The 21,525-nt window shown below is 34.9% G+C and overlaps 1 pseudogene; it reads left to right on the top strand.

Moving 5' to 3' along the window:
- The first annotated feature begins 7,213 nt into the window (after positions 1–7,213).
- Positions 7,214–7,658, top strand: LOC142838869 (ubiquitin-conjugating enzyme E2 N-like; annotated as a pseudogene).
- The last annotated feature ends 13,867 nt before the right edge of the window (positions 7,659–21,525 follow it).

Here is a 21,525-nt window from a genome sequence, read left to right on the forward strand (position 1 = left end):
AAAAATCAAGATTTTCTAATTCCCTCCAAGGATATCATCTCCAAAGAAGCAAAGAAATGGAGATAGCAAAGTGTTCTTAACCAAACCAAAGTAAGTATTGGAATTTGAGAGGTTAAACAAGCAGCTATAGAGTGAACCTGAGAGGGAATAAGCATTGTAGATGGAGAACATGATAAATGGAGGCTGGCAAAATAGACAAAAACATAATAGGAAGAATTGTTTGAAGTGTCCAGGAGAATGCCTGTGGCTTATCAACGTTCATCATAAGTCTGAAAACATACATACCAGTAGCATTATATAGACTAAAAAGGTTATGTGTATGTGTGTATTTATATAATGACAATTAATGAATAAAACACCATGAATTTTAAAGAGAACAAGGAGTAGGTTTGAAGGGACGAAAGGAATGGGAGAAATATTGTATGTAATTCTATACTAATCTCCAAAATCAAAAAAAATAAAAGTAATAAATATGTCAGTATGGAAGCAGAGGGAGTGGATTTTGTGTAATGGTACATGGAATGTAATTAAAGTTTCTACTAATTATCTTCTACCAATGTCAGTTAGCTAAGTCATGTATCTATCTTATGTGAAAGCACACCTCATTTTAATAAAATGTGCTAAGGAAATTTCAAGTTCCAAAATCTTTATATTGAAATCTTCCACATTGCTGAAGTAATCAATATACCACTGAAACTTAATCCTAATAGTCCAAATTATATATAACATACAGTCAAAGATATATATGTTTTTGGAATGTTAGTGTATATTTGTAGAATTTTAATTACCTATATGTAACGATTTCTATGCATTCATATTACTCCATTAACTGCAGGTTTTAAATTATTTGACACACCACACAGTTACTTAGATTTCATGTCATATAGCTGTATTTTGTAATAAGTTATATCTTGTTGGATTACCCAGAATGAAAAATATGCACAGGCATTTGTACCAGGCAAATGCACACAGGCATTTGTGAGTGCTAGGAATCCAGCCCTGGTTCTCTGGAAGAGAAGCCAGTTCTCTGAACTCCTGTGGCATCTCTCCAGCACCTGAACCTTTATTTTAAAAATATTTTAAAATTTCATTTTAAATGTGTGTGTGTGTGTGTGTGTGTGTGTGTGTGTGTGTGTGTGTGAGAGAGAGAGAGAGAGAGAGAGAGAGAGAGAGAGAGTAAGCACACACAGCATGTGCATTCTCAAGCATGCACTCACTTTTACCTCCTGAGTCACATAACTGACACAAATGATTTTCCATTTTAAAATGGAGCATACCTCCATTGTGGCGTTCAGTCTAAATCATCCCTATGTAATCTTTAGTTAGCCTGAGACTATTGAACATGTAAAAATGTTACAAGAATATACACTAATATATTTTACTACCTTAAAATTAGCCAGGAAGAAATATAAGTTTTTTTCAAGAAAAACAAAACAGAGGTTGACTTGTTGCTAATGACAAGAATACGTAAAATATGTCATTTCAAGAAAATAATATGCCCAGTCACTTTCACAACAATCTGAGACAGTTTGCCACAGACAGAATAGATTCTCACTAAAATCACTACAAAAATGCAATTTAGAAAGAAAATAATATAGTTCTATATGTAAGAACTGAAATTCAGGAAAGTAATGTATACCAACTAAATAGTAATGAGAAGATCTCCAAAAAGTTAAGCATAGTTTGGTTAAAAATTCATGGTTCACAATTATAATGAGAATATCACAATAACACTTCAAATAATTTTTAAAGAACTCTTAGTAATGTGTATTATTACAATAGTCCAAAAGTGGGGGTGAAGTATGTGGAGTAATCTAACAGCATTTGACAAACAAATGAAGATACTAATTAATTCTGATTATCTTAGGCTATGTATTTGCAATTAAATGAACAGAATATCTAATGCAAAGAGAAAAAAAACTTACTCTTAAGTGAGTACAAGGAAACATAGAAAAAAGCAAAAGAGTAGAAATTGAACAATAGCCTGCTCTTCAACTCCATAATAAACAAAATATTAGAAAGTAATTCTATTCTATAAATCCATGCAAAGTACAGCTGATTGATTTGACTTAAGTTTCCAGGAATGTAAGTGAAGAGTTTGCATTCACAGGAAGCACTTTTCAAATAAAAATAAAGTAACAATGTAGGCAAATTCTAAAATAAATTTGTCATGTATGTGCATCTATTTGCAAAAAAATAAAATAAAATTTATACCAAATACATAAAATGGCAGTGATCATGGACCAATTAATTTTGCTAAAGAATAATTCATAAGGAATTATTCAACCATTTAATATGTACCTACCTGATAATCAAATTTGATGTTACATATAATAAATAGTCTTGTCAAATTATATGAGAAAACACAGTAAATTAAGAGCGTGGTTTTATTCTTCACCCATTAAACAGGTAAAGTCAGTTTTTATGTTGACTAAATAATATAATTGGCAAGTTTTGGTCACACAAAAGACAACAACATAAGCTGTATACAAAAGCTATTTTGCTTAGAATCACATCATATATTTACAAAATTATACCAGATATTTGTCGCTAAAGAAAACGGGCAGTCTCAAGCATTTGAACACTATGGAATATATCCTCAGAGCAAAATATAATCTTGTAATAAATCAGTGACCTACTGAGATTTAGCCATAAAAATGTGTAAAAGTATGAAACACTTTGACCTAAGATTTAACCATAAAAATATGCAAACATATGAAACATTTTAAAAGTACATTTTAAAGTGTAATCTTTGTGTCAAATAAAAAATGTATTTATTTGTTCACTAGTAAGAAAATGATTACGGCCCTTTCAGCTGTGGATCTATTAAGAGAATATATATGGAAAATAAGGCAAATAAGAATATATATGGAAAATATACATATGCTGTTTCAGAAGCATTAAGCAGTGGGCCTTGAGGGGGATGTGTGTAGTGTGTCACTGGGGTAGAAATTGGGGTTTCAACAACTTATACCATTCCCAGTTTATTCTAACTCTGTGCTTTAAGATTGTGCTCTCAATCAATATATAAGATATCAGATGCTAATCCAGGACCATGATGTCTGTCTGTCTGCTGCCATGTACTTCTGAATGTATAAGCCAAATAAACTCTTCTGTAAGTTGCCTTGGTCATGCTGTCTTAAGATAGCTGTATAAAAGTAAATGAGACACGCAGAAAACTCCATTTACCTGGTTCCTATCCACTTTATGTGTGGAGGCTTGAAAATGTGAGCCTGTTTTCATGTTGATCAAAGGTCAGAGAGTAGGAACTTTCCTCTAGTTCCTTCAGTGTTTTAGGGCTAGGGTGTAAGCATGACTTGTTTTGTTCTAGCAACAGAATGTTTTACTCAGAATGTATCCCAGGACTTTCAATTGGTATGTTAATTTCCTTGTATTATGTTAATGGAGTCTTTTGTCTTACTCCTACCTTTTTGGGTCAGAGGTATGTTAAGCAGTTGGAAATTAAACATGGGCCAATTTTCAGTACTCACTGGCATTCACTGCTGATACTATCCTATATATTTATCCGTTTTATTATTTCCATTTGTGTTTTCATATTCTTTACTATATTTCTAAATCCCATGCCTTCACCCTGGCAAGAGGTATTTTTGTAGTGGCTGGTCCCTGACATTTATGTCTCTTATTTAATGATAATTCCAAACCTTAAGTAAAGGGATGTGTTGTAGATGTATCAGTAGTGACTGGGCTCCACAACTCTGAGCTCTGATTGGTTGTGCTTTTCTATAACAGTCTCCCTTTGTAGAAAAGAGAAGGTTCCTTGCTGAGGGACAAAAACTACACTTATCTGCAGGTATAAGACAAATACTTAGAATGTTGTTAGGGAGTCTGTTGTTTTAGTAAAGTAGTGCCTGTGGGTTGTTTAAGATCCACTCCCTCCAATTAGAGTCCCCCTTTTCCATTTATTCCTTCAGATGTCATGTACCCTAATTCTCCACTATTTTTCTTCTTTTACATATGTGTAAAACCTACACAGAATTTAAAAATGTATTTTTATAATATAAAATATAAATTGTAAATTTCTATATAAAATATAAGTATTATAAAAATTATAATGGTTTAGCAGTTTTCAGGTAGAAATCAGATAATCCAAATGACCTATGAACTACTTTTAACCTAATTTTTTTGGTTTCTAGAAATATACTTTGCCCACACAAGTAGCTCTTCAAAGGAAGGGTAGTACAAGCTACATTAAGCTGACGTGAACACTGAAGGTCAAGCCTAACTTACTGATTGATATTTGACTGACTTATGCCTGGTTTCAAAGAGTCCATAGTCAATAGTACAGACTAGGTTTCCAAGAACGATTATATTATTCATCATCAGGAACTCATGAGTGAGATGTAGTTAATTCATCTAATGATGTAATGGGTATATATAGATAAGGTCCACTATGTTTCTCAATAGACGTACATTTAAATATTCAAAATAACAAGAATATTTTTGCGTAATGACAACAGCTCAATAGTATATCTATTCTCTTATCTCTTTGTCAAAATGGATTTAATCTCCAAACCGAACATTCCTAAGGCAAATTAAACATATTAAAATTGATATATAGGAGCCATAAATGCTGATAAATAACACAACACTTGGGAGACTGAAGAAGCAGTGCCATTTCTTCAGCCCATGAGTTCAAGAAAATTCTGCCCTATGTAGCATATAGCACAAGGGCATAAGGAATTATGAAGACACTTGTATACAGTTTCAAAGATTTTGTAACACAACGTAAAATACATGGAACATTCTTTCTGAAAGTTGCCAACAGTATTCCGTCACACACAGAGCAAGTATCAAACAGCAATCACTAGCTGTAGGAACTGATTAACGGTCAGTTTAACGGAGGAAACAGCTTTGTCTCCTGTTTTTTATATTTCACTATTTGGGTATCCTGAATCACCGGTCCCTCAGCATTTCATGCCCTGTAGCATGTGTTCTTTACAGCACTAACTGAAGTGTCCCTCACAAGAAAAGTGAGAGTGTAACATTGACACCTCCAAGTTCTCAGGAGCTCTGTGAATTTTCTAAGTTAAATCCCAGTCCTTTGAAGGTTGGAGATGGCCACCTGAAGCTTATAAGGAGAAAGTCCCAGAAGAACAAATACACTGATAACACTGTGATGCCTTGAGCACTTGGGTCAATTCTCAGAGGTTCCCAAGTTCTAAGACAAGAAATTAAAGTTAGGTATGAACTGGTAGACTTGGTCCCTCTAACTATGGACTTTAGAAAACAGCAAACAAGGAAACAATAAGTTTTATGTATTATAAGAACACACTCATAAATTGTTATTCAAATGTCATTTATCAGAGAAGAATTTTAGCAAAGTCATAGATAATTTGGAATGAAAATAGTATGTAGAAAATAAAGATTTCAAGATGTTAATTTCAAGTAACATTAAAAATTCTGTAATAACTTCCTAGAAATATGTATTTCCCATTTATTAAAGGTGTCTTTGTGTTTGAGTCACACATTTAAAGCGTTTAATTTTATCTCCCACCTCTCGTGTGTGTGTGTGTGTGTGACATATGTACATGACTGAGTGTGGTTTGGATGCATACGTGACATGGTGTATGTATGGTGGTCAGAAGATAACTTTTTGAGTCTGTTTTTTTCTTCTACTCTGGGACTAGAATAGAATTCAGTGTTTCAAGTATTGAGAGATGTACTCTCCTGCTGAGTATCTGACAGTCCAAGATTTTCTATATACTTAAATATTGTGATGTTAACTACAAAAGCATTTATGACTTTGTTGTACGATGTTCTTATATATTGTTTTACTCTTTTGAGTATATTTCATAATATGAAGTTTGAAGAAAATTCTTAAATGAATTACTGTTAATTTAGAAACTGAGTAGTTAAACTTAGCTTAGAGTTTGTATGTTCTTTCTCCAAATGATGCTCTAAAATTCGATCTGCATTTCTACAACAGAAACACCAAGTTCATAAACCGCAGTGGTTATGGAAGTGTTAAGGAAGACAACCTATGCACACACATCAGCAGCAAACTGTATTCAATAAAATCTGTGTTTGTTTTTCTCTGACTTTTCAAAACAATTGTGGTTAAGTTTCAAAGGCATTGGAGTAGACTCACACCACCTTGTGAAGTGCCACATAAAATGTGCGAACGTTTGGTGGTGGGACTATAATCTCTAACCCAGAATATGAAGGGAAGTAAAGAACAGTTTAAACGGGCTGTGCCATGGGAGCAGCAAAGTTGATGAAAATGGTAAAAAACATCCAAGAAGTACAAATGAAAGGGGAAAAAAAGAAAGAGATTTGTAAATCAACTAATTTACTTTTCAAATGGAAACTAATTTATTTTATTGAAAGTTTTCAAGCCCCTTTCTTCTACTGGTATTTGCTTTTCCAGCTCATTAGGTTTCTGAATGATTAATCTTTCCTCTCTGAGGAAGGAGAATGAGATTATTTAGTGAAGTGTGGGAGGGCTGAGCCCTTCAGGACATAGTTTAATCCAACGAGAGGGAACTCTGAGTTAAGGTTCCCACGCCATTCATACTCATAAAAAATGATCGTATTTCTCATTGCCTTTTCATGCATTGTAAATATAGAATGACCCATGTTCATGTCATTATCTAGTGCTAGTATGTATAAGCATGTGTCACAGATCTACATATGTAAGCATTGACTCAACCTATGTTCTATTAGCTAATTTTGATATCAGGGTAGTAAGATAAACTTCTATTAGAAAGCATGATCAAATTAAACTAATTTACAGTTTTGCCCTTTTTGTGGGGAAAAATCAGGAAGGTTATTTTGGTAATTGAGCTTAGACCCATAAAATATTGTATAAAACTTCAATCTCCAAAATAATTATTCCTGATATATTATAAATTAATGTTCCTCATGTGACAAATTAAAGTGAACTAGTTTAGAATATGTGGAGGACTCAGAAGGTCAGGGCCACCATCACGTGGTTTAAGCCCACTCACATTCCCTTACCATTGGAATAACCATGGGGACATGGAGAATAAAGAAACTCTAAATCACCAACACATTTTACTGACATCCTCAAGGTGTTTAAACTGAATACACCCCTGTCCTTCAGGAACTCTCTCTTACTTGCAATCTTAATAATGTTTTTACCTTTAATGAAGCTAGTTTTTAATACTGTCTTTTATAGATCATGCTTTTGTTGCTTATAGAAAACTCACTGCTGGGAAGCAAGAGCAGAGTCCGAACTCTGGTTCTGACAAGATGGTGGGGCTGCCCCACAGGACCATCAAGGAAACCCAGCGTTTGCTGGCAGAACCAGTTCCTGGCATTAAAGTAGAACCCGATGAGAGCAATGCCCGTTATTTTCATGCGGTCATTGGGGGCTCCCAGGATTCCCTCTTTGAGGGAGGGACTTTTAAACTTGAACTAGTCCTGTCAGAAGAATACCCAAAGGCAGCACCTAAAGTACGTTTCAGGACCCAAGTTTATCATCCCAATGTAGACAAGATGGGAAGAGTATGCTACAGATTCACACAGTTCTGCTGTCAATCCAGGCTTTGTTAAATGCTCCTAATCCAGATGATCCCTTAGCAAATGATGTAGCTGCGCAGTGGAAGACCAATGAAGCCCACGCCATAGAAACAGCGACAGTATGGACTAGGCTATATGCCATGAATAATATTTAAGTCAATCAGATCATCAAGTGTACATACATCACTTCTCCTGTTCTGCCAAGACGCTTCCTTTTTTTTTTTTTTTTTTTGGTTTGCATTTAATGGACACAGTTAGAAACATTACAAAATAAAGCCCAGGCATCTTCATTTTGGTGATTACATGCACATTAGCAAATCTATGTTTTGTCCTGGTTCACTGTAGGAAAGCATGAGCAGAGGCTAGAAGTGTTATCCAGGTTGTTGTGAAGTGTTTAAAAACAGTGACTCTGCTTGGACATGTTTCCCCACCACAATTTAAGTACAAAGCACTGTGAATGAAGGTAGTGGTCAGGGTTAGCTGCCAGGGGATCAGTGTTTCTATTTTATTTTTTAGAGGGAAAGTTTTACTTTAATTTTATGGTCTCTTTTCCCCCTGCCCCTCCTGTGGGATCTAATTGCAGCAGTTAAATGCAGCTAACCAGATTTTTAGAATATGTTCTCTAGCCAAGTCTAACTTTAGACACTATAGATGAACAAGCTTGATTGTCTGAATCAAAATGGGAACATTAAATAAACATCACAGCCCTCACTAATAACACTGTGACTTCGTTGTCAAGTGTAGATTCTCTGCCCCATCCCCCCTTCCAAAAGAAGAAGAAGAAGAAAATCTTCTGACCTTTTTGTATAGCGTGTCTGGAAACTTCTGTAAATCTTATGCTTTAGTAAAATGCTTTTTTGTTATTCTACTTTACCTTTGTACAGTTTATTGTAATGTACTTATTCTTCTTTCCTGATGTGACAATTGTATTTAAAATTATATCACATGGAATATTCTGTTTTGGTCTTCTCCATTTGACAAATTGATTGTCAAATGGAGAATTTTACCAGTTTGTTTCATTGATGCAGATTTGTGATAGAATTTTACTGAATGGGTATTTATTAACTGGCTCTGAGCATGTATGAAATATCAGTATCTGTCCTTTTTTTAAAAACTTACTAGAAATTTTAAATGTATGTTACCTGATTTAATTAGGTAAGAAAACAAAGAAAACTCATTGCCTAGCTTAAGGGCCTTTAGAATTTCTCCTGCATTATTTTTTAGAAACGTTATAATTTATATTTTATATTTATGTCTATAATATATTTTGAGTAAATGATAACAGTTTAATACAGTATGGTGCTTGCAACATATATAGCTATTATTACATGGAATTCATATTTTAAAATAGTAAGTTTCTTATAAATTCTTAAACTGTTTCATATTTCTTTTTTGGCATTTTAGCATGTTAATGTTATAGATTATAATAACTAATTTTTAAAATACTGAACCAGATCTATAAAATGTCTTGGTTTATTGAATTACATAATTTATTTTTATGTGATTTATGGCTTGGTGTAATATTTTGATGAGAGTTTTTTAGTCTGTGTTTAATAACTATATTAATATGCAGTTTCTGTCAGATTTAGGATGCCTACTTCTAGCCTATTTGGGTAACAATGGCTTCATAAAGGAACTGAAAGTACCCTTTTCTTCTGTTTCTTGGGAAAACAGAGAACTTTTTGTCATTTCTTCTTTAAATCTTGGTAGAATTTGCTAGATATCTCAGCTTAGTCTGGTGTTTTGGAAGATTAATATTAGAAGACCAGTAGCTATTAATGCCATGAAATGCGTATGTTTGTTTATATTGTCTTGTAAATATATGTGCTAAAAAGTCTAGTAATCGAGACAGTACTAGTATAAATCCCAGACTGGATGCCCTGCCCTGCCCTGCCTTGCCCTGCCCTGCCCTGCCTGAACTTAGGTAGGCAGGGAAGACAGACCTGTATTTTAGGAGGAAGAAAGCAGAGTGAGGAGACACCGTGGATACCCCCCATCCACCCATTGGAAATAGATGTGATGGGAATTTGCTGGTAGGCCAACCTCGTGGTGATATGCAAATTAATAGAAATGGGTTAAATTAATATATAAGAGTTAGCCAATAAGAAGTTAGAACTAATGGGTCAAACAGTGATTTAATTAATACAGTTTTGGTGTGGTTAATTTGGGGCTAAGCTAGCCAGGTGGCCGGGATGAACAAGGGGGTCCTCCTTGAACAGGTGACAGCACACACCTTTAAACCCAGCACTCAGGAGGCAGAGCAGGTGAATCTCTGTGATCTCAAGGTCAGCCTGGTCTACAAGAGCTAGTCTCCAGGACAGCTAGGACTTTTACAAACAGAACCCTGTCTCAAAAAAAAAGCCACAAACAAAGATATCCACAAGATATCCATTGTTGTTTCTAAGAAACACACATCAATAGCAAACACACTGAGTTTTGGGAGGCCAGTATAAGTTTATACTGTGAATTAATGTTTCAGCTGGTATCGGTAATCTGTAATCTAGTATAGTAGACTTCAAATAGAATTAGCCTGAAAAGATAGCATCATACATATTAACAGAGGAAAAATTTATTGAAAAATACAAGCATAAGTTTATACATACTAGGTGTAGGAGGTAACCTTGTAAGGCAGACCTAAATAAAATTAGTCTAAAAAGATAGCATCATACACATTAAGAGAGAAAATAGTTTCTTGAAAAAGTACAAACACAAGTCTCTATATACTAGGCATAGTAGCTTCTGTTTCATGACATAGACATTAATGAACATAGGAACATCACATAGATTTTGATATATTATTGGCTTCACTTTCATCTTTAGATAGAACTTCTGGAGTAAAATTCTACAAATATTATAATAAACATACATCATAGAGGAAATGAATTTAACAGATAATTCTCAAATATTCATAAAATAAACCACATGAACAGTAAAATAATGTACATCATCAAAACTACAAAAGTGCCGAAGTCACAGTGCAAGCAGGAAAGCAGAGACAATTCCATTTATGATTGCCTCAAAGGCAGCAGGGCAGTGACTCATGAGCAGACACTAGAACACAAAAGAGAACCCAGATACAAGCCCACACAGTGATGAGCAATGACTACAATACTTTTTTTTTTCTTTCACAAGATAGCTTTTCTCTGTGCATCCTGGCTTTCCTGGAACTCAGTCTGTAGACCAGGCTGGCCTTAAACCCAGTATCCTTGCCTCTGCCTCTTGAGTGCTGGCCTTAAAGGTGTGTCTCCTCCTTTTAAAAGCTGTCAAAATATACATTGAAGAAAGACTCTCTCTTCAACAAAGGTGGCTGATTAAATTGTATATCTGCATGTATAAAAATGAAAGTAAATCCACACCTCTTCATCATACAAAAACATGTTGAAAATGTTTAAAGATTTTTATTTAAGACTTCATACTGAGACTGCTAGGGAGAAACACTGGAAAAATATTTACATATGGGGATAGGCAAGGGCTTTCTGAAAAGAACTGCAACAGTCTAAAATAAAAACATTAAGTAACAAACAGGACTGCATGGAATTAAAAATATACACAGAAAGATAAACAATAATTAGAGTGCAGAGGCAGCTACAAAAAGGGAGAAAATCTTGCCCTATCAGAAAGGCAAATGACAGTAAATGCTAATGGGAACACAAGGAAAGTGAACTCATGTATATTATTATATATAAATGTAAGCTATATTAACACCTTGAATATAAGTACAGATCTTCCCCAAAGAACAAAACAATAGAAATGCAGTATGATACAGCTATATCACTTTTGGGAATATAGTGAAAGGAGCCCAAAATTTAAGGGTATAAACTCACGTTAAGTATTTTTAGCACTAAATTAAACAAATATAGAAATATACAATGGATATAGGAATGTCTTTGTACTCATTAGTTATGGTACCAAAGGTCTTATATAGGAACAAATTCTCACAATCCAGTATCTGTGGGTTTTGTGTACTAAGTGAAACTATCTAAAGTGTAGGAAATATATTTCTAGATTTGAGGTAAGAAGCCTGTTTTTTAATTTAATGCAGAATCCTTCTTAATTAGTAGCTACTTATTAGAAAGGAGTAACTGAGAAACAAAAGAGTTAAATATTTTTAAGCTGGTGAGTGTTGTATCAGCTTTTTTTGTTCATGACAATGAGAGGAATGGGAGGAAGAGGAAGGAGAATTATCTCCACAGCACTGGGTCTAGGAGAAACCAACCTAAGATATCAAGCAAAAATATGTGAGTATGTTTATATGCATTTCATCTGTACATAATCTTTAGTTATCAAGGACCAACTTTCCTCATAATCAAAACAGGGATTTGGAGTTAACCCATAAGTTAATTAAGTTTAAATGCATTTTAATATATAAAATATAACTGTCACTGATGACTACTTAGAGAATACAGAATCAGTTGAATGTTTTCCTAGTGCCCTTTCCACTTGCTTGGCTGGTATCCAGAGATCATCTTTGGGAAAAGCCAAAACTTATAGACATGGGGAAGCATGCAGACAGGGTGCTACAGAGCATCGGAGGAAGTAGTTCATCCTGCAGACATACTTTTTGGCTACTAGATAAATAGCCAACTTTTCAAGAATTCATAAAGTTCCAACTTTCAGAATTTTCCTTGTTGAAAAAACAAAACGAAACAACAAAAATAAAAAGAAAACCCTGACAAATCCTGATCTCTTGGCTCTTGACTCACCCTTCCAGTCTTGATTTATGTGTTTTTTTTTCTTTGTAATTATAGAATGTCAAAGACTGGGAGGGTAATGCACAAGATAAGATTGTTTATTTGTTTGTTTATATTTTATGAGCCTGAATATTTTGCCCACTTGCTAGTCTGTGTACCATATATATATATATATATATATATATATATATACACACACACACACACACACACACATATATATATATATACATACATACACACACACACACACACACACACACACACACACACACACACACACACATGCCTGATGCGTATGAAGGCCAGAAGAGGGCATCAGATTCCCTAGAAACTGGAATTACAGATGGTTGTGAGCCGCCTTGTAGGTGCTGGAAATTGAACTTGCAAGCTCGGGAAAAGCAGTCAGTGCTCTCAAGCCACTGAGCTATTTCCCACAGCCCAAGAGTGATTATTTGGTTCATGGTTCTGGAGGTTAGGAGTGAGACAGACAAAATCATCCCACTGCAAAGACAGAGGACCAGCAGGGCTGAGTTTGCACCAGGTCCTGCTTTTGAAAGAATGGCATCAGTGTATTTCCAAAATAAAACCCTCATAATGTCCCCACCTTTTAAGTCTTTTTAGGATTGCTTAAATGACAAATTTTTGCATAAGTTTTCAAGAAAATATTAAAAACAGTACCCAAAGATTGTTTATATCTTTGAGAAGACTAAAGGTAACTGAATTAGAACAGAAAAGCTCTATTCACTTTCTTAGATATTGGAAAGGTGCAGTCTTCAAAACTTCCTAGAAAGAGAGGAAAATATGTGTTTGATGTTGACAATTCAAGAATGTTAAAGATAAATACAATTAAGGTTTTTATATTTGGGTATTTGTGTTCTATAATAAATCAAATAATTAGCTCTAAAATTCCCACAAAGGATTTTTTCTAAAGAACAATATATCTACAAGTATTAATTTTCATGCATACTTATTTTTTCTAAGCTAATATAAAAAACTAATTATAATTGCCATGCTTTGTGGTCTTCTTTTGTAGAAAATGCTGATATTTCTTCCCAATGTATTTTAACTTCACATCCTGGAATTTGCACAAAGACAAGAAATGTGTCTTAATTTTACTAAATTTCATGTACTGATTTTTTTCAAATAAATTATTCATATGATTATAAATATAAAACATGCTTATCTAGAAGCAGTAAATACAGAGTTTTAATTCTAAGACTGTTTTATCATATATACAGATATACACTGTTTTCTTATGCAAATTCAAGTGAACCAAACAAAGTAAAATAACAAGCAGACTAAGTATTACTAATACTGTTTAAACATATTTGATGGAGATTTATAAATTGAGGCAATGCAAAAAACTTACCACATTTATCATGGGTATTTCTTGCTAAATGCCTTCTATAGTCATATATTTTTTTGGTCAGAATTGCCAGCTCACAAGTAATGACCCAGATAATTATTGTTAATTATGAAAGCTTAGCCTTGGCTTAGACGTGTCCCATACTCTTATAGTGTAAAGTGACCCATTTAAGAAACTACATTCTTTCACATGACTTGATTATCTCTTCTTAATACATTACATCCAACGTGTTCTGAATCTGTTGGCAAAATTGCATGCCTAGATTCCAAATTTCTCTCTCTCTGCCCAGAAGTCCCATCTATTTCCTCCTACCTAACTATTGACCATTTAGCATTTTATTAAACCAATCAGAAGGTTTCATGGGCAAAGACACGTGATTACAGTGTAAACAAATATTCTGCAATGTTTTCCCTTTTCATTTAATTAAAAGGGAAAGTTTTTAACTCTAACATATTATGGTAAAACCATATACAATAAAAACAACTATCAGGTATTGTCTAAAAAATGGAAGAGTTTTAACTCAAACATAGTAAAACTATATGGAATAAAAGCAACTATCAAGTGAGAATTACATTTACAATATCTAGTCCATTTATATTTGGCAAATTTAGAGACATTACTCCATACTATTCTGTTTAGAAGTTTCTTGGAGTAGACCTGACTTTTTAAGTGTCTACAGCCTTCTCTGATCAGATGAGGAAAACCTTAAACTGCTAAGCTGTGGCAAGGCCCTCCTAGCTTCCTTCTTTGAGTTTTGTTGAGAGCTGAAACCCAATGCCTGTGATCCCGGATTGGAGACAGCCTATCTGCCCTAGCTCTGGGAATTTTCTGGGTCCACAGTGCAGTCGTCAATTCTAACTAAACTCCTGCTATCAAGTAGCATGACACTTGGCCCTCATAAGCCACATTCAAGTGCTCAGGAGTAGGACCTCTTAAAAGTGCTGCTCCAGAGTACACAGCAAACACCTAGCCCACTTGGAACTTTTTTTTTTCTCAGACCGTATGTAGATATACGTGTTATGCTTTGGGCACCAAAAAATTTTTGTTGGGACCTCCAGCTCACAAATAATGACCCCTAGACTTGGCCCTTAGCTAAGGCTTGTACTGCTAACTTTCATAATTTAAATTAACTCATTTTTTAAAGTCTATGTTCTTTCACGAGGCTCAGTTATCTCTTCTTACCATGTCACTCCCAACTTGCTCTGAGTCTACTGAACAAACCGTGCCTAGATTCCTCCCCCAAGTTGCTCTTTCTCTGCCCAAAAGACCCACTATTCTCTCCTGCCTAACTATTGATCATTTAGCTTTCTATTAAAACAATCAGAAGCCATCTTAGGATCTTTGCACTGTAAGCAAATATTCAGCAACAGTCTGCTTTTGCATTTCTTATGGAAAATGTTCTTATTCTTTCTTATGAGAAAGTAACACAGACTCTGTAAACATTTTTTATAAAAGTATTTTGATGCTACTGATTTTCTTAGGAATTATATTGCTCCAATAACAAAATAATGGGGAGAATCAATAGACATCTTTTTAACTGTACAGCTTATGACCAAACCTCATTAGGTTTAAAAGAACTTGCACAGATCTGGAAAAGAGCTACAATGATTTGTTCTTTCTGTCCTAGTATTGTTAGCTCAGAGTGCATATTTCTTTTTTATTCTTTTTCTTTTTTTATTATTTATTTATTCTTTTTTCCTTTTATTTTTTATTTTTTTTTCCGTTTATTTATTTATTAAAGATTTCTGTCTCTTCCCCGCCACCGCCTCCCATTTCCCTCCCCCTCCCTCGTCAGCCCAATGAGCAATCAGGGTTCCCTGCCCTGTGGGAAGTCCAAGGACCACCCACCTCCATCCAGGTCTAGTAAGGTGAGCATCCAGACTGCCTAGGCTCCCACAAAGCCAGTACGTGCAGTAGGATCAAAAACCCATTGCCTTTGTTCTTGAGTTCTCAGTAGTCCTCATTGTCTGCTATGTTCAGCGAGTCCGGTTTTATCCCAGGTTTTTTTCAGACCCAGGCCAGTTGGCCTTGGTGAGTTCCCGAAAGAACATCCCCATTGTCTCAGTGTGTGGGTGTACCCCTCGCGGTCCTGAGTCCCTTGCTCGTGCTCCCTCTCCTTCTGCTCCTGATTTGGACCTTGAGATTTATGTCCGGTGCTCCAAATGGATGGAAATAGAAAACACTATCCTGAGTGAGGTAAGCCAGACCCCAAAAGAGGAACATGGGATGTACTCACTCATATTTGGTTTCTAGCCATAAACAAAGGACATTGAGCCTATAATTAGTGATCCTAGAGAAGCTAAATAAGGAGAACCCAAAGAAAAATATATAGGCATCCTCCTGAATATTAACCTTCATCAGGCGATGAAAGGAAACCGAAACAGAGTGCATATTTCTTTGCTGTTACAAATGTCTGCCCAAAATGGAAGTTTCAATAACATAGTTTGAAGTAAACAGAAAACATACTAAATATCAAAACAAAAAATGTTCATGATTTATACTTACATAAAGAAAGCAGCTACCAGACCAGCAATAGAGACTTAAGTAATTATTTTGCCATTGCAAAGAACTAGCCAATTCTGCAGGCTATCAGTAATTTAACAGGACCTTTGCCTTGCTTATGTTGGTGCATCGACTAGGAAGATAATAAAGCCAATTTGCGTTAGTTCTGTGTATGATGCCTTTCATATTTAGTTTGAATTAAAGCTCCTATAGGAATTGAGAATCATCTCCTGAACAAATGTAGCTTGCATTAATTTCAGGCTTGAAGACAGGGGATTTTTGAGGCATTTCACATTATCCCTAAAACACCAGGAAGTTTGCAACAGAATATATAAAAATAATGAAAGACAGTATTCTTGCTTGAGGTGGAAAGGGAATCTTCCATTACGTTTGAAAATCTTCACTACCTTAACACTGTATCTTTTATTTTAATATTAAATTACATGTGAAACAAACTAAACTATATGGATCTGATTTTGTGTGTGTGTATGTGTGTGTATGTCTTTTCTTGTGGGGGAGGGGTTTTTATAGGCAGGGTTTCTCTGTGTAGCCCTGGCTTTCCTGGAACTCTGTAGACCAGACTAGTCTCGAATTCAGACAGAGATCTCTCTTCCTCTGTCTTCTGAGTGCTAGGACTAAAGGGATGTGCCACCACCACCTGGCTTGGATTTGATTTTTAAAAATTGTACATTAAATAAACTGCATCTAATAGTAACTGGCTCATGGGATACTTTTATAATTACAGGATTGTACAGAATGGATATGAGCCATATAAGCCATCCCTGAAGTGTGTGTGAAATATATTCATCTGTCTATGTGTTTGAATCACATAAAACATAAACAGGACATGTTCACGACATGGTTAAAGGCTTTATTAACTATTCAAGTCAAATAAATTTAAGCAGAGATTAAAATTATTAGAGTAATAGAGCTAATTTTTGTAAACAGTTTAGTAGTACTAAAGCCTAAAATGATAAAATTATCAAATACACATGAAAGCAACACATTTAAGGGATTTTTATTCAACTCAATATTAATTATATTAATCATAAAATTCACATCAAGTGAATATCACTATGTAATACAGATGTATGAAGAATAATGAATAATATTTAATTGAATATTTTCAGGTTTATCCACAGGATAATTATTCCTACACTGGACAGAACTATTTTTCATTTCTGTACAAATATTTTGCTTTTGTGTATAACTAATTTGCATTATTTTTAGTCTTTACAAATTACAGAGTACTAACGCAAACAAAAGACAGGGAATATTGATAGTATCTAGACCAGTAACTTAGAAAGCACAAATATCTAATCTACATTGAGAGGTACAAAGCCACCCTTTTGATATACTCCAATGCCTTTCAAATCTTTATTTGAAAAAAGATGACACTTGAAGCCCTAGATGATGATTTATCACATAACTTAAGAGTGTGTGTTCTGAAAGCATGAGTTTAAATTCCCAGCATCCACATGGGCATCTGGGCATTGAGTTGTGTTCCTATAATCTCTGCACTAGGTTGGGATACAGAAACAGGGGGTTTCCTGAGCCCCAAAATGAAAGCTTCAGATCCATTGAGAATTATTGTGTTGAGTCAAGGTCATGAACAATTGAAGATGACATTCACCATCCTGCTTTATTCTGTGCATGCATCACATGGCACGTGACACACGTACACGTTCATGGCCATGCGCAACATTCACCTCACAGAAATACACTGTAACTCACCCAATCACACACGCGTGCACACACACATACACATACATTTCCCCCCCTCACACACAACATATTTTTAGACAATTGTCTTATGTTACACAAAATTTTTTTCTCCTAATATTTTACCCTTAGATTTAATAATGATCTATACTTCTTAAATATTTATCATAGATTCAGATTTGAATCTCTATAAGATTTCAATATAATATTCTGACATTCTTTAGTGTTATTTAATTTATAAGATATGATTAATGAACAACATTTTCATTAAGAAACATTTATACACTAGATATATTGAGTTATTGCTACAAAATATTTTCAAATATCCCTTCCTCACTGATAAATATCAGCAAAAACGCTATTTTAATACTAAGTGTTGTAACAGGAAGGGCCCACTTGTTCATCCTGCTGCACAGTTACCAGCTTGCCCTGCTATCTTAGCCCTGAAATAACCACACAGAAACAGTATTAATTAAATTACTGCTTAGCCCATTAGCTCTAGTTTCTTTTTGGCTAATTCTTACATCTTAATTTAATCCATTTCTATTAATCTGTGTATCGCCACATGGCAGTGGCTTACTGGGTAAAATTTCCAGTGTCTATCTCCATCAGATCCATGGTGTCTCACTGACTCTGCTTTCTTCTTCCCAGAATTCAGTTCTGTCTTCTCTGCCTACCTAACTTCGGCCCTATCAGGCCAAGGTAGTTTCTTTATTCATTAATCAATGAAAGGAACACATTAACAGAAGGACCTCCCACACCAAAGTGTACTGCCCATTGATTGTGAATGTGTAGATGCTGGAAGGCAGTGAGAGCTAGGGTTTAAATCAAAGATTTCTCAAAGAACTCTATGAACATTTTTTAGTAACTACTACTGCAAGGAGGAAGAGGTTTGTTGTCAAGGAGAGTCTGATATCTTGGACAGCATTAAATCCACAGTTGGGTAGCATATATTTTATTAATGGATCTGCTGGCATTTGTGAGATTCAAAAAGAACCCATCGTTTCAAACTTCTTTACTTTTGATTATGTATATTCCTCAAAGAAGTGATTTGTAGATTTAGTCTGAGGTGGCTCAGTATGAGAACCTCAGAGTTACTAGACAAAGTCAGGTTCAGTACGAGGACCTCACAGTAACAGCTGGCTCAGTGTGAGGACCTCACTGTCACTAGCTGAAGTGGCTCAGTGTGAGGACCTCATGGTCACTAGCCCATCAGACTTCTTTACCCTGGAATCTGCAACCATGACATGACATCCACACAGAAACTGGAGGAGTTTCAAAACATCGAAATGCTTTGATTTACACATTTATTATTTTTCTTTACATATTTGTTTTTAATTCATGAAATGAAGAAGGCAAGGCTGTCCTTGACTTTGCTATGCAGCCAAGCATAACCCTGAACATTTGATTCTCCTGCCTCTACCTTTGTGGGGCATACGACCATGTTTATAAATTGCTGGTAATCAATTTATACTTCTAGATAAACAATCTACTAACCAGACTACATGCCAAGCCCCATGAATAACTACTGTAATAACCTTATCTATATGAAGAAAAGCTAGAGGATAAGATTACAAATGTATCTTACCTCAGGTGCACAAAATTTCTTTATTCTCATTAAACCAAAAGAGAAAGAACATTCTTCCTTTGAATGTTCATCGAAGACTCACATCCATATATACAAAGGAGATCCAGAAGCTATGCCATCTTCCATTTTAATATAATTTATCTTATAAATGTCTTCATAGAACGCTACAAAACTGTTTAAAACAATAGGTAGAATTTGAAAGTTATGATACAAACTAAAACATGGTATACAATTTTATACTTGAAAGAAAACTTCTATTATTTAATTAATGGACAAGTTTGTATTTTTTAGATATAATTTTACAGACTAAATGCATTTATTATAACAAATATTATCATAAATATTTACAATATTCAAAATCTAAAAAAGAGTTGATGGCTTGGGTCAATTAGCTATTGTGGTTTTCTTAATGCTAATAGTCTCGGTTTTCATCAATAAAATCAACTGTGGGATTTTTTTATTTAGAGAATAATTTTCAAAACTGAAGACAAGGTTTTGCATGTTTTAGAGAAATGTCAATAAATATAAAGAGCTCTTGAAATAATTAAATTAGATGTAAAATTTAATTACCTCTTATCTAAAAGTTCATTCAAAGTGAAACATTTTGTCCTGTTCTTTTTTATTTTTATCCACATATTTATTAAATTTGGTAGCATAGAATAGGTGTGGACAGTATTTTGCAAGACACAGAAGAGAGTTTTGAAAAAAAATTCAAAGATAATTGAATTAGTACATCCCAGCCTAAATTTAATTCTGTACTGTAAAATCAGCTGTGGAGGGTAATCTGTCGAGCTGCCTATAACTACTGCAGGGAGCTGCAGGTGTGTGTCATCTATGAGGTAACCACATTGCCCTGTGCTTTCAGAGGTGGAGCCATTGATGAGTTTGAGCTTGTTCTTTTAAGTAAGCCATCACAAGCTCCTTTCACTAATCCCAATATAAAAAGTCATTTGTTCACCAAGCTAGATTAGGTGAAACCATTTGTTTGATCTGTTGCAGGAATTCTTTCTGCTGTGAATTGACATCTGCCTGCGTGCAAGTGCGTGTTTTGCATCTTCCTGGGAATGGTCTCCCACATAGCAACATGGAGCGGTCTTTTGTCACATATCTGAGTGAGGGCAGACCGTGGACAATGGGGAAAGAAAGCGAAAGTGTTCTTTTTAACAGAGACTGCTATTCTGCTGAATTTTTTAACTGTAGACAAGACTAGGGTCATAACACTTTGACTGTTACTCTTTCTGTAGCTAAGACACTAAAACCTGAAAGCTACATTTAAAGAACAGAGAGAAAAGCTAAATTGTCTCCCCACCAACAGATAAAAACAAGTCAAATTTTTCACAGAGGAAAAAATTCAAAATATGTGTGGGAGGTTCAGGGGATGGTGTACATATTGAACTCTGATAAGCCATAAAATCAGTTCCCCATCTCCTTCAGATACATCAAAGAGCTGAATGTGTATCAAGCAACTTTAACTGTGTATCTTCACCTACTAGGCCACCATCGCACTCTATCTCATATGATTGCATAGCCAAATAATCAGGAAAAATAGCTAAAACAATCTCTTGAACATTTATAGGGTAGTTATGGAATGTAATAATAAATGCATTGATTCAAATAGTAATGAGAAAACAACAACACTATAAACATGCTACACAATAATACAATTATTGTCTCTGTGTTTCTTTCAGTATGTGTATGAAAGCTACTTATGGATGGGTGAGTTCAGCCTTCCCTTTTCCCAAAGGAGGAGCGCTCTTTTCTCAGGACAGCCCTTCTTCTCAACACCATTACAAAGTCTCTTTTTGCCTTCCCATTTTAAAACCAGAAACCTAGACTTTCAGGAAATCAGTTCTTCACCAGTTTCGCACATGTATGCATAACGTTCTCTAATTTGCTCTCACCCTCCACCCTCTCCTCTCACCCTCTCACTCCTGGCAACCCTATTACTGCATACATTCCCTTTTCTGCTTTTCTTGTTTTATTTCAGCATGTAAATAATATTTTAAAAAGAAAATAGAAATACCTCCTGGTCTCTGGCCTAGGTGCCATAAAGACTGGAGGGCCAACTAGGCAGGACTCTTCAGTCAGACATTCAGGACCATTGAGAGTCTCCTAGATGAAGATGGAGAAATATCATCCCATCAGGCTAT

Source organism: Microtus pennsylvanicus, chromosome 20, assembly GCF_037038515.1.
Source record: "Microtus pennsylvanicus isolate mMicPen1 chromosome 20, mMicPen1.hap1, whole genome shotgun sequence".
NCBI lineage: Eukaryota > Metazoa > Chordata > Mammalia > Rodentia > Cricetidae > Microtus > Microtus pennsylvanicus.